The sequence below is a fragment of the Sylvia atricapilla genome, chromosome 2, assembly GCF_009819655.1.
Source record: "Sylvia atricapilla isolate bSylAtr1 chromosome 2, bSylAtr1.pri, whole genome shotgun sequence".
In the NCBI taxonomy this organism is placed as follows: domain Eukaryota; kingdom Metazoa; phylum Chordata; class Aves; order Passeriformes; family Sylviidae; genus Sylvia; species Sylvia atricapilla.
This window is the reverse complement of record NC_089141.1, coordinates 12,006,819-12,017,444: the sequence shown is the minus strand read 5'-3', so window position 1 is coordinate 12,017,444 and position 10,626 is coordinate 12,006,819.

The window sequence follows — 10,626 nt, the reverse complement described above, 5'->3', positions numbered from 1 at the left end:
TTTCCTCAGAGCCTTTTCTTCAGGCTGAAGAAACCAAATTCTCCTAGGCTGGAGAGATGCCCTCACAAGAGGGGGGTTCCAGCCCCTAAAGCATCTTCTGGCCCTCCTCTGGCTTAACCACTTCCACCTCTGGGATCTGAATTATTGCTGGATGAACGAATGACTTCGGTATTTCCTTCAGTTTCTGTGAAACTGTGAGCTATTTATTCTTGCACATTATCTGTTGTTATGGCTTAATGCATTTTTTGATTATTAAAAATAGCATGATAAACCCTTGGCATCCTCTCAAATTGTTGTTTGCAGCTATTTTATGTTTATGCTCCTGTGTGATTTGTCTTCTAGGCTATATAATACTGGATCCTCTTGTCAACTTCACAATTAAAATAATGTAAATTGAGAAAAAAGTAACATTCCAAATAGCTCTGGTAGATTTTCTTAATGAATGTTTGTTTTCTGTGAATGATCCTAAAACATGCAAGAAAGTTTATCTACCTTAAAAATTCAGTCACAGTTTAAAAAACAAACAAACAACAAATGAAAAACCAAGAAAAAAGTTTGGACCAAGAATCTACTACTAGAGTTTGTGGATGTTGATTTCTCATCTACAGTTTTTCAAATTTCTATCCTATCTTTGGCATACTGGTAGAAGCATTTAATTAACAACTAAGTACAGAAATGACCAGTGTGTGTCTCTCTTTCATGCATTTCTTTATTTTTTTGGACAACTGGGTATTTGGAGGGGGGAAAAAAAAAGGTATCTTTTCAAAATAGTGTGTGTTCTGTGTCCCAGTATCCAGAGCGCCCAGCCCAAAGGATTTAAAGTATAGTTTACACAATAACCCTACAAAGGGTTTCCTTGTCCTTTTGTCTTTGGTAGAACAAAACAAAACAAAACCAACCAACCGAACAAAAAAGGCAACCCCCAAAAACTGTCAGAGACCTCCAGTTCTACTTGGGTTGCCCCCCCCTCGTCCAGTCATCTCAATCAAGTGCCCTTCTTATTTGCAGCTTCTCTCAGGAAAATATCATGGTAATAGTTAGTCTTGGGAGCAGAAAAAGCTGTTGAATTTTTTTGTGCAGCACTATTTGTTCTGAATGAAATGCCTTAAAATGGCTTAATTTTTGGAAAGGGCTAAGTACCCACTGTTTGGGAAGCAGGGTGCCTTTTAAGATCTAACAATGGGCAAGCAAAAGAAATTTATTTGCAGGGATCTCAAACGGAAAACAATGTGTACTGAGAAAAGATTAACACAGTAATAACTGGATCTTGACTGTGATGTCACAGTATGAGATTTGGTGTTACTGCCTGGTGATACACTTTGTCTCTGGTCTTCAGCAGGGAATTTTTAATCAAAAATTACCCCTGTGAATTCTTAACAGGAAAGAAAGGTCATTTGCTGTAGGCTGATGGTGCCTCTTAGTAGTGGGAAGTGGCTCTAATTCCAAGGATGCAGAATAAACTCCTTTGGAAGAGGAACAAATTAAGAAGGAATCACCTGGAAATCTGCATTAGTGATATTAGCACATACCTGCACGAGTAGAGTTATGTGAAATGTATATGTAAGCAGTATTGTGGACACAGAAAATATACTGGCTTCAATCAACTTGATTATAATGGAGCTAGCATGGGAAGTGAAGCAGTGTAAACAGTGCTTATTCATTATCACTGCACTGAAAATGTTCATGCACAGGACTTGAGAGAGCAAGAGGACCTTTGAATTTTGGTTGCAATCACCTCATTGCAATCAGCTTTACATAAAAATGCCTTCTATATACTATTAAAATAGTATGTAACTAAATACTGAGTAATGACAATAATTTCTGTAATAACACGAAAACTTGCGTATAAGTACAAGAAGAGTATAACTGAACCCTTCTATTATTGCCAGGACTCAGTCAGGATAAGCAAAACCATAAAAAATAATCCTTAAAATAAGGATTAAAAATAAAATCCTCAGAAATTTAAATCTGTGTTTTCCCAAAATCCTGAATTATCTAAACACATAATTAAATTACACCCTTACATTGTTTAATAAAAAGGGATAGGTTTAGATTGCAAATAAAGGTAAAAATACCACAAAGGTAGTGCAGAACACTAGAAGAGATTGCCCTGAGAATCTGTGACTGCTTCGTGACTGAAAGAGTTCAAGCTCAGTTTGTATGGGACTTCGAGCAACCTGACCTACTGCAAGATGTCCCTGCCCAAGGTGGGGAGATGGGATAGATGATCCTAAAGGTCTCTTCCAACCCAATCCATTACATAGCTCTATACTATGAAGAGAAAAAAACTCCCTTTGAAACACAGTCTTTAAATATTTTTACTCTTTAATGCTGAAGTATAAGTTATAAATAACTGCTTATCATAGAGTTAATATTCTATAGGGTAGATGTTTATTACAAAAAAATTTCTTTCAAAACTACTCTTAAATTTGATGTTTCTAATACCAAATTTAATGCTGTGCCACTGTGTTACTCACATGATTGCCAACACTTAAGCAGAGCTCTTGCACCCTGCCATTTGTACTGCTGTTTTGTTGCAGGGCACCTGAATGTTTATCCATTTGTTTCTGAAACCTTAATACATCTTTGTGATTATTTTTGGTGGCATTACAATCATTGAGTGCAGACAAATCTATTCACCGCCTGCTATAGTGAAATAGTAAAAGTCTGTTTTCAGTTCTTTGGACCTTTGCCAGGCTACAGCCATTTACACTTCAGTCTTGCCTGCCAGGCATAAGTCTCAGGTAGTTTCTAAGACAAGTAGAAAAAGCAGGAGGGAAAAAGGCAATAAAGGGAGTTAAAAATTGCAATGAACACTCGGGCAACTTTCTTTCAATTTAGGAAGTGAATGTTGTTCTGAATTAAATATATATCTGTCTATCCATATGTGTTTTGGGGAATATGGATCTATATGTGTATAAATATCTTCATATTTTTCTGTGGAGTTGAAACCTAGAATTGATGGGCAAATCTGAATAGCTGCTCCAATCTGCTGTGTGAATAGCAGCTATTCTTAGAGTTTGGTAATTAAGTTCTAATAATTTTGTCATTGTCCAGGTACATTACCCACAGGCGTCTTCTGCTTTGTGTGTTCCCCTAGTTTTGTTTTTTTCCTTCCTGCAGGGGTAAATTAGGAATAAATGAGCAGAGATCACAGGCCTTTAGTGCAAGATCTAATACTTATATATTAAGCAACTCCTGAGTAGCATTATAATGTATAGGTAAGAGTTTTCTGGATCATGTTAATATTGTCTGGTAACAAATGCATATTTTCTGTTAGCTTTCACCATTTTCATTGCAGTAGCCTGTGCCTTTTCAAGTCCTACTTCAGGTCTGTCAGTAAGGGGAAAAATACACAGCTCTCAAAGTCTTGCATCTGTGAGCCCATGAGAAACCTTTTGAGAACAGAAAGGTGCTGTGGAGATAAATCAGGTGATGAGATGTGCTTAGCACACCCAAAGATGTCCTGGACTTCCAGGTGCCTGCAGTCAGAGCAACTGTGCCCCCATTTAGAAAATACGATCAACACCAAAAGATCAAGTAGTATGAAAAGACAAGAGGACCAGAGAAGTGCTGGAGATAGAGCACCATCCCAGACCCCAGAGTTTGAGCTCATGCTGTTCCTGACTTGCCATGGGACATGGAGGTAGTAAATACTGCTGTGAAGGAGGGGTCATCCCTTAGGTAATGCTGACCTAGAAAAGAGAGCAGCCCATTTGTGAGGTAGTAGAACAAGTATTGCCTGTGCCCAGGACTTGAATGTTTTACATGTGTTGAATAGAATGCTGTAGTAAACAATGAGAACAGCAGCCTGGAGGGGGAAAAAAAGGCTGCAAAAGGTTTTAAGGAGAAATCAACAGTGAGGAAAAAGCAAAAATACAGAGGAAGAAATTATGTGCAGGTTAATTCTGGTACATAACTGACATGAAATTCCTATTGCTGCTGTTAAAGTAGAATTTCATATTTCACTTTTAAGGTGGTTATTTTACCATGTTCCCCTCTCTCCTGCAATAAATACATTCTTTTTTATTGTTTTCAAGCAGGGTGTTTGTCAAGTCATGGTCCTTCTGTGAAAATTTTTAGGCACTCTAATAAGAGATCACTATCTAATTAATTTTCTGCTCTGTGACTGGACATTTTTTGTGTTCAGTCATTAGTATTCTGCTGTGTTAACAGGCATTACTCACAATTACAACATTCCTCAGAGATATTGCTTCCAGTCACTTTTATGTGCCAAATATCCAGTGTTATTTTGGAGCCTGAGGTGCAGTAAGATACAGTTGTCATATGTTCTCTGTTGTAGTTTGTGCAGATGCTGTCCTACCTTGCTCTAATTAGAGATGCACAAAGCGAGGCAGTGAATGTTCACAAGACTAACTGAGTTTTAAAGCTTTTAAGTGCTTGACAAGTTTGTGGTGGTTTTTGGTTTGCTTTTCCTTGAGGAAGAAAAATTTCCCAACCCTCTCAGTGATGGCTGTTGCTTGGAATAGGTATTGTCCTTGTCACCATCATTCAGGACTGGAGCTGTATTGCCTCTGTGTGTCTCTCATTTTGGAAGCATTGAGCCATCTTATTTTGGACTCTCAGGTCAAAATTACAAAAAAGGGCACTCTTCTGTCCTCATTCTGTTTTGTTACTGTATCAAAAAAATTTGAGATCTGTATACTGCCCTGAATTTTTTCCCGTTTACTTCCAAACAGTAATTTATCTGTAGCTGTCTAATTTGCAGATTTTCTGGAGGTCATACTACATCTGTCTTGATTCATTTTATGTGTATTCTTGGTCCTAAACATTGGGTTCCTTCTGAATTCTCTTTTAAGGATGTAATGGCTGGGTGAGTGTGTTTAATAGTTATGCTTAAGGGCTTGGCTCTGTTACTCAGTAACTGTAGTTGGAGTGTCATAAATAAATCTCTAGTACCATTCTATAGTTAGGGATGATGTTATTGCTTTAACTGTGCCACTATTTTTATGGTAATAAAACAATCATGTTCATAATATGATTTGAACAAATACATCTTCATCCAGTGTCTGCATACATTCACTGTTTTATTTTTCCTCATTGCAAAATTATTTGCTGCCAGTTCTGTTTCTGGCCACTCTGCTGCCAAAGCTACACATGACTCAACACAATGAACCCTTTGCTGTTGAATTTTCAGCCATTCTGCCTGCATGAAAGTTCTCATTATTTAAAAGGAAACAAATAACTACCAGCTTTTTGTCCTAACTCAAGTATATTACATTGACTAAGTCAACTTTTCACTAACTTACTGGGTGTTATGACCTCCAGAGTAGTATGAATCTCAAGAACCTCCCCTATCTTTTATTCATTCTCTTGAGGTTTCCTGCGTTAGTGGAGGTGTGGAGAGGGTGCCAATGGAAAGAGAAAAGTCACTCAGTTTTAGTAATTGAAACTGGTGTTGGTGGAGAAACTGGTCAAGTTTTAAGTAATGTGGGGATTGTTAATTTCTGTACCAAAAGAAAGGAACAAATCAGAATCATTCAAACTCTTTGTTTTGTAAATAGCACCTGTTGTGCTGTAAAAGGAACATGAAAACTTCAGACTTGCATGACAGTGTCTCATGTTGTTGGTCTAATTTTATAGCAAAATCGGTGGCATCATTGGTTACCCTTGGGGATGAAAAAGATTATTAATCTAGGACATCTTTTGTTTTAAATCTGAAAAGCTCTAAAGGGAAGGAGATGAGGAAAGGCTATAAGGGAATAAAACTGGTAACAGTTTACACTTAGTGGCTTTTCATAACTCACTAGCTAAATCAAAAAAGAAAAGAAGATTACAGTACATTAGAATTGAAAAAGATGATATAAGGAGAAGGCTGAGAAAGATGCTATTATCTCTGCAGCCATGGAGATGAGCTGCTCTGTGATAAAACTTGAGTTCATGGTATCTTAATTTATATCTAAAATATGATATTATCCCCACCCCCACCCGCAAATTGTGCAAGCCAAGTACTTAAAAATCCTTAATTACATCTGAGAATATGGAAAGGTTCATGCTGACATTATTTTGGTTATAAAGTACCTACATATTTGTTCTGAACTACAGGCTCAGACTCAGGTGGAAAAAGACTACCATGCATTTTATGGCCCTGGTGTGATGATAACACCATCTTGCAACCACTTTTTCAGTTCAGGCTGTGACACTGAGGCTTCCACTCTTAATATTTATGGTGGAGTCTTCATATAGAAATGAAAGCAAAGAAAGGATTAAACGATTTGCCAGGAAGATCTTCCCAGGAATTAAATCCCCTAGGCTGTTGCAGAGAAGCAGCAAACTTAACATCATTATTCATTTCCATTTTAGATGTTAATGATTTTCATTGTTTGTAAGCACCTGTTTAGGAGATAATGAGAGAAATAGTTGATGTGTCTAAACATCTGAAGATCCATTACAGTTTTGTCACTCCTAATCAGCATTCCTCTGCAGCTTTTGTCAGGCCCGTCAAGTTCTTTCTGGGAAGCTGATGTGAAGTGAGGCATGGGCTGCTGTGGAACAAAATTCAGCCCTGCCCACTTTGTTTCTCTGTCAAATGATTTTCTTGCTGCTCGCAATCATCAACACTGTATTAAATACAACCTTATTTTAAACTCAGAGTAGATTACCGCTTTGGAAAAAAAATATGTTACTAGAGCTTTCATGGCAAATAACTTGTATCTGCACAGGTTTTTATCTCCTATGCTAATAGGCTTTGCAAAGAGACATTGAATCATAAAATGGTGCTTTCTCTGCAGCTTCTTTGTCTTTTTTTTATACCAGTTTCCACGCTGACAGTGCTACAATATTATCTTTAACAAAGGGAAACAAAAGCCTAGCTCTCTTCCTTTTTACTCTTGCGCCATGGCTTTTGCTTTTTAATGTGGATACAAATGTGTAATGAGGTATTTAAGAAGCTCACTGATATCTTTAAGTATTATTTGCTTTAGTATTCTAACCTTTCAAACATTTTTAGCTCCTGAAACCTTATCTTTTGGTCATCTTTCCATGCAGTTTTCCTGCTTGGATTGTATGCATGTGCAGAGCTTTACCCAGCCAGATTGGATGTACACCAGCACTTGCGAAATTTGCGTGCATGATTTTTTTTCACAGGAAATTGTGTGTGCAAATATCTTGATTAAATTCAGGTTTCTCATGCAAAGTTTGGGAAAATCTGGTGCTGGGTAAAAAGTAAATTTACATTTAAATGCTCTCCTGCTACAAGTTAAATTCCAATTTAGCCCTGTCAACAAAAATTAAGCTTATATATACAAAGGGGTATTCTGACAGATTTACAGGCAGGTATGATGCATATGACTTTGAATGTGATGGTAGTTAATGTTTTCTGAATAACAGATAATTTTAAGTAACACACTGAAGCCTTAGGAACCTGAGTATTGTTTAACTTGATTGTTAAATAACCTGATGTTATTTAAAAGTTGCTAAACTGAATTTCCCAAGTTTGAGATGAAAAAGCTGCCTTTCATTAGCAGATCATTCTATAGGCAAAATAAATGAGATTTACAACACGTAAAACAAAGGATCAGAACCCAAATACTCACAAGAGTCTCTGTGGAAGGCAGGTTACTAAAGTTACAGGTTAGCAGGTTGATATCTGGAGGTGAATTTAAGTGACTGAAACTGAAATACATCCCTCAACAAGATAATTCAGGTCACCCATTTTGTTAAGGCTTTTCCTATAAATATCTCTTCACGAATACCTCAAATGCCACTTTTTCTGAAGGGATCTGCCAGGTCCTGTCCCTTCAGTGATGAGAAATAACAGAAAAAGGCGTGCCACTGTGAGAATATATTCGTAGAAATAATGGTAAGAGGGTAACCATCTATAGTCATCTGTCTCTCTGGCTATGCTAGTTTGGGCTGGAGTAGAATTAATTTCCTTCCCAGTGGCTGGGATGGGGCTGTGTTTGGAATTTGTACTAAAAACAGTGTTAATGATACAGAAAAGATTTTCTTTTTTTTGAGCAGCACTTGGTAATAACTATTAGTCAGTGCTAACTTGGGCTGAATTCACTGTGTTCATGTGAAAAACTCATTTCACTCTTCTAGACAGGCAGGCAAATGGTAACTTGTTTAATTATCAACCAAAATGAAATTCTCTTTGAAAACACAAGAGGAAACCAATACATTCTTATTAGCTTCTGTACAATTAATAAGAGTGCAAAGTTTGGGACATGGTTACAGAAGGAAACCAAGTCTTTTTTCCTCAAATACTTGATTTATTTTGGGGACTACACTTTCTATTTTAGTTGCATTAAGGCGAGTTGTGGCAGGTTTTATGGTCTTCTTTGCAAACTTGATAGTTCATTTTGTAATAAACCACTGGATATTTCCATGATAGACAAGAAGCAGCTTGTGTGTTGCTGTCCCATTCACTTCATTCAGATCAAACCCATTAAATTGATGGTTATGTTAATGTAAATTAGAAAATAGCAGATTCTTGTACTTTAAAATAAGCACATCAATAAAGTGATTAAATCTCAGGAGAAAAAAAATAAATGCTGAGATGAGATCATACTATTTGATAAATGAAAAAATTAGGCAGTTGCAAATAGTATTCACGCTTTTCTAATGTACTATATATGCAGATTAATTACACATTTACAGATGTACAGATTGAAAGTACAGTTATTACATGGACAGAGATTGTCAAGATATAATTAATATTGAATTTTCCTTTATCTTGCTCAGACTTGTCAGTAAACCAAATGCAAAAATGTTCATGATGTACTTTTGCTTGGTAACTGTGTTCTTGTATTTTATACACTGTGAATATATTCATTCTTCCTGCAGGCACAAATCTTTTGGAATTGCTTATTTGCCTGATGTGAAGAGATAAGTGACACAGTGTACTCTGTATAGTACAGGCTGATTATTACCATCTCATTTGGTAAATACATTTGAAACATCATGAATGAAGCATTTTCTGAAAAAAAAAAAAAAAAATCCCTGTGGGTGCCAATTGCACCTTATTAAGCCCTTAATGGTGATGGTTGGTTCATGTTGGATTCCTGTCATGTTATGTTGGATAAGTGATTGAATAGAGATTTTTTTTTTGTTGATGTCAATGCAAAAACATGGATTACTGGTATTACTATTTATATTCTGCCTTGTATTCCTTTTTTGTACGGGAAGAAGTGAGGGTGAATCAAACAGTTCACTTATGATAGGAGGCATTGAAGATTTCTGAAAACACTAAGGAAAAGCACATGACCTGTGGATTGGTGTGCATGGTGACCTTGTGACTGCATAGCTGTTTGAGCACTGGGAATGTTTAGCTCAACCAAACTGAAAAAATCCTAGAATTATCATTTTCAATGAAAGAGACATATCAATATAATGCATTTGTGGTTTGACAACAGCAAGGAGTGATGGAAGTGACGCCCTGTTTACATCCAAAGGGGAAAAAAGGAGAATCAGCACATGAACCCTGAAATTTCAGTGCTTATAAAAATCTATTTCTTAAAACATTGTAGGGTACAGAAACCATGTCCTCTGTCATTTGGTGTTGTTTTCCTTGGGGCTGGTTCTGGCACAGCTGGCAGAAGGCACCAAGTACAGAGCAGAGCATAGGGTGTTTCCAGCCTACTTTAGACTTTCTTTTTTCTCCCCTGTATCAGTGTTTGGCTTGAGAGAGGAAGCATTGGAAAGACTTGAAGATGAAAGATAAAAGTGTGTTTTCATATGTACGTAATTATTTGCAACAATACTAAAAAGTGCTGAAAATATAAAAATGCTTATGCACCTAATAAAATCTTAACATATTCTTCTCCTTCCTTGAATTTTCTTTGCATTATCAAATAGCTGCATATTTTCTACTCCCTTTTGATCAATTTTTGCCAAAACAAAATTAATATAAGGAAATACTTTGAATTCAAAAAGATCTGACAGAGGCTTAGTCTTTCAAATGCTGGATTTTTAATGTATTAATTCCAACACAAAAAGGAATCAAGGAAGACTTTCATTATAAACTCAGAAGTTTGCTTTGGTCTTGCTTTTCTTTCTGGTATTATACCAGCAAACACTTTTTTTCCTTGACAAATGTTTTCTAAGATAATATTACTTGTAACACCCTGTTGCCAGTTCTGCCTCCCACATTTCTATAGGACAAAGGAGAGATCAGAATTTGTTTTAGAGCAAACAAATTTGGCCCTAAAAATTAATTCAAACTTCTGAACTGTTCCATGACAAGTTTTCTTAAAGTTGTCATTGTGGCTTAGTCATGGTGTAGCCCTTTGGGTTTTTGTGGTGTAGTGCTTTTTTTTATTGTTTAGGAATTAAATGGGAATGATTTATGTGATGACATTATTCATTCTGAAAATTCACCCGAACTCAGATTGCACAGTAATTTGAATTTATTGAGAAATACATGCAGTTTCAGTTCTAGCTAGGTGTTTTGCAACTTTAAAAATTTGTTTAGCCTTTATAGTATGGATGTAAAGCACAGAGACATTTTTCATGTTTTCTCTCTATTCACAGTTGGAAAGCTAACAGAATTTCCACTTCTTTTTTGTGCATAGGTTTTTGTGGGTTTTTGTTTGTTTGTTTGGGGGGTATTTTGTTTTGTTTTTTTAATAAACCCCACATTATTTCTAAATGCAAAACAACATC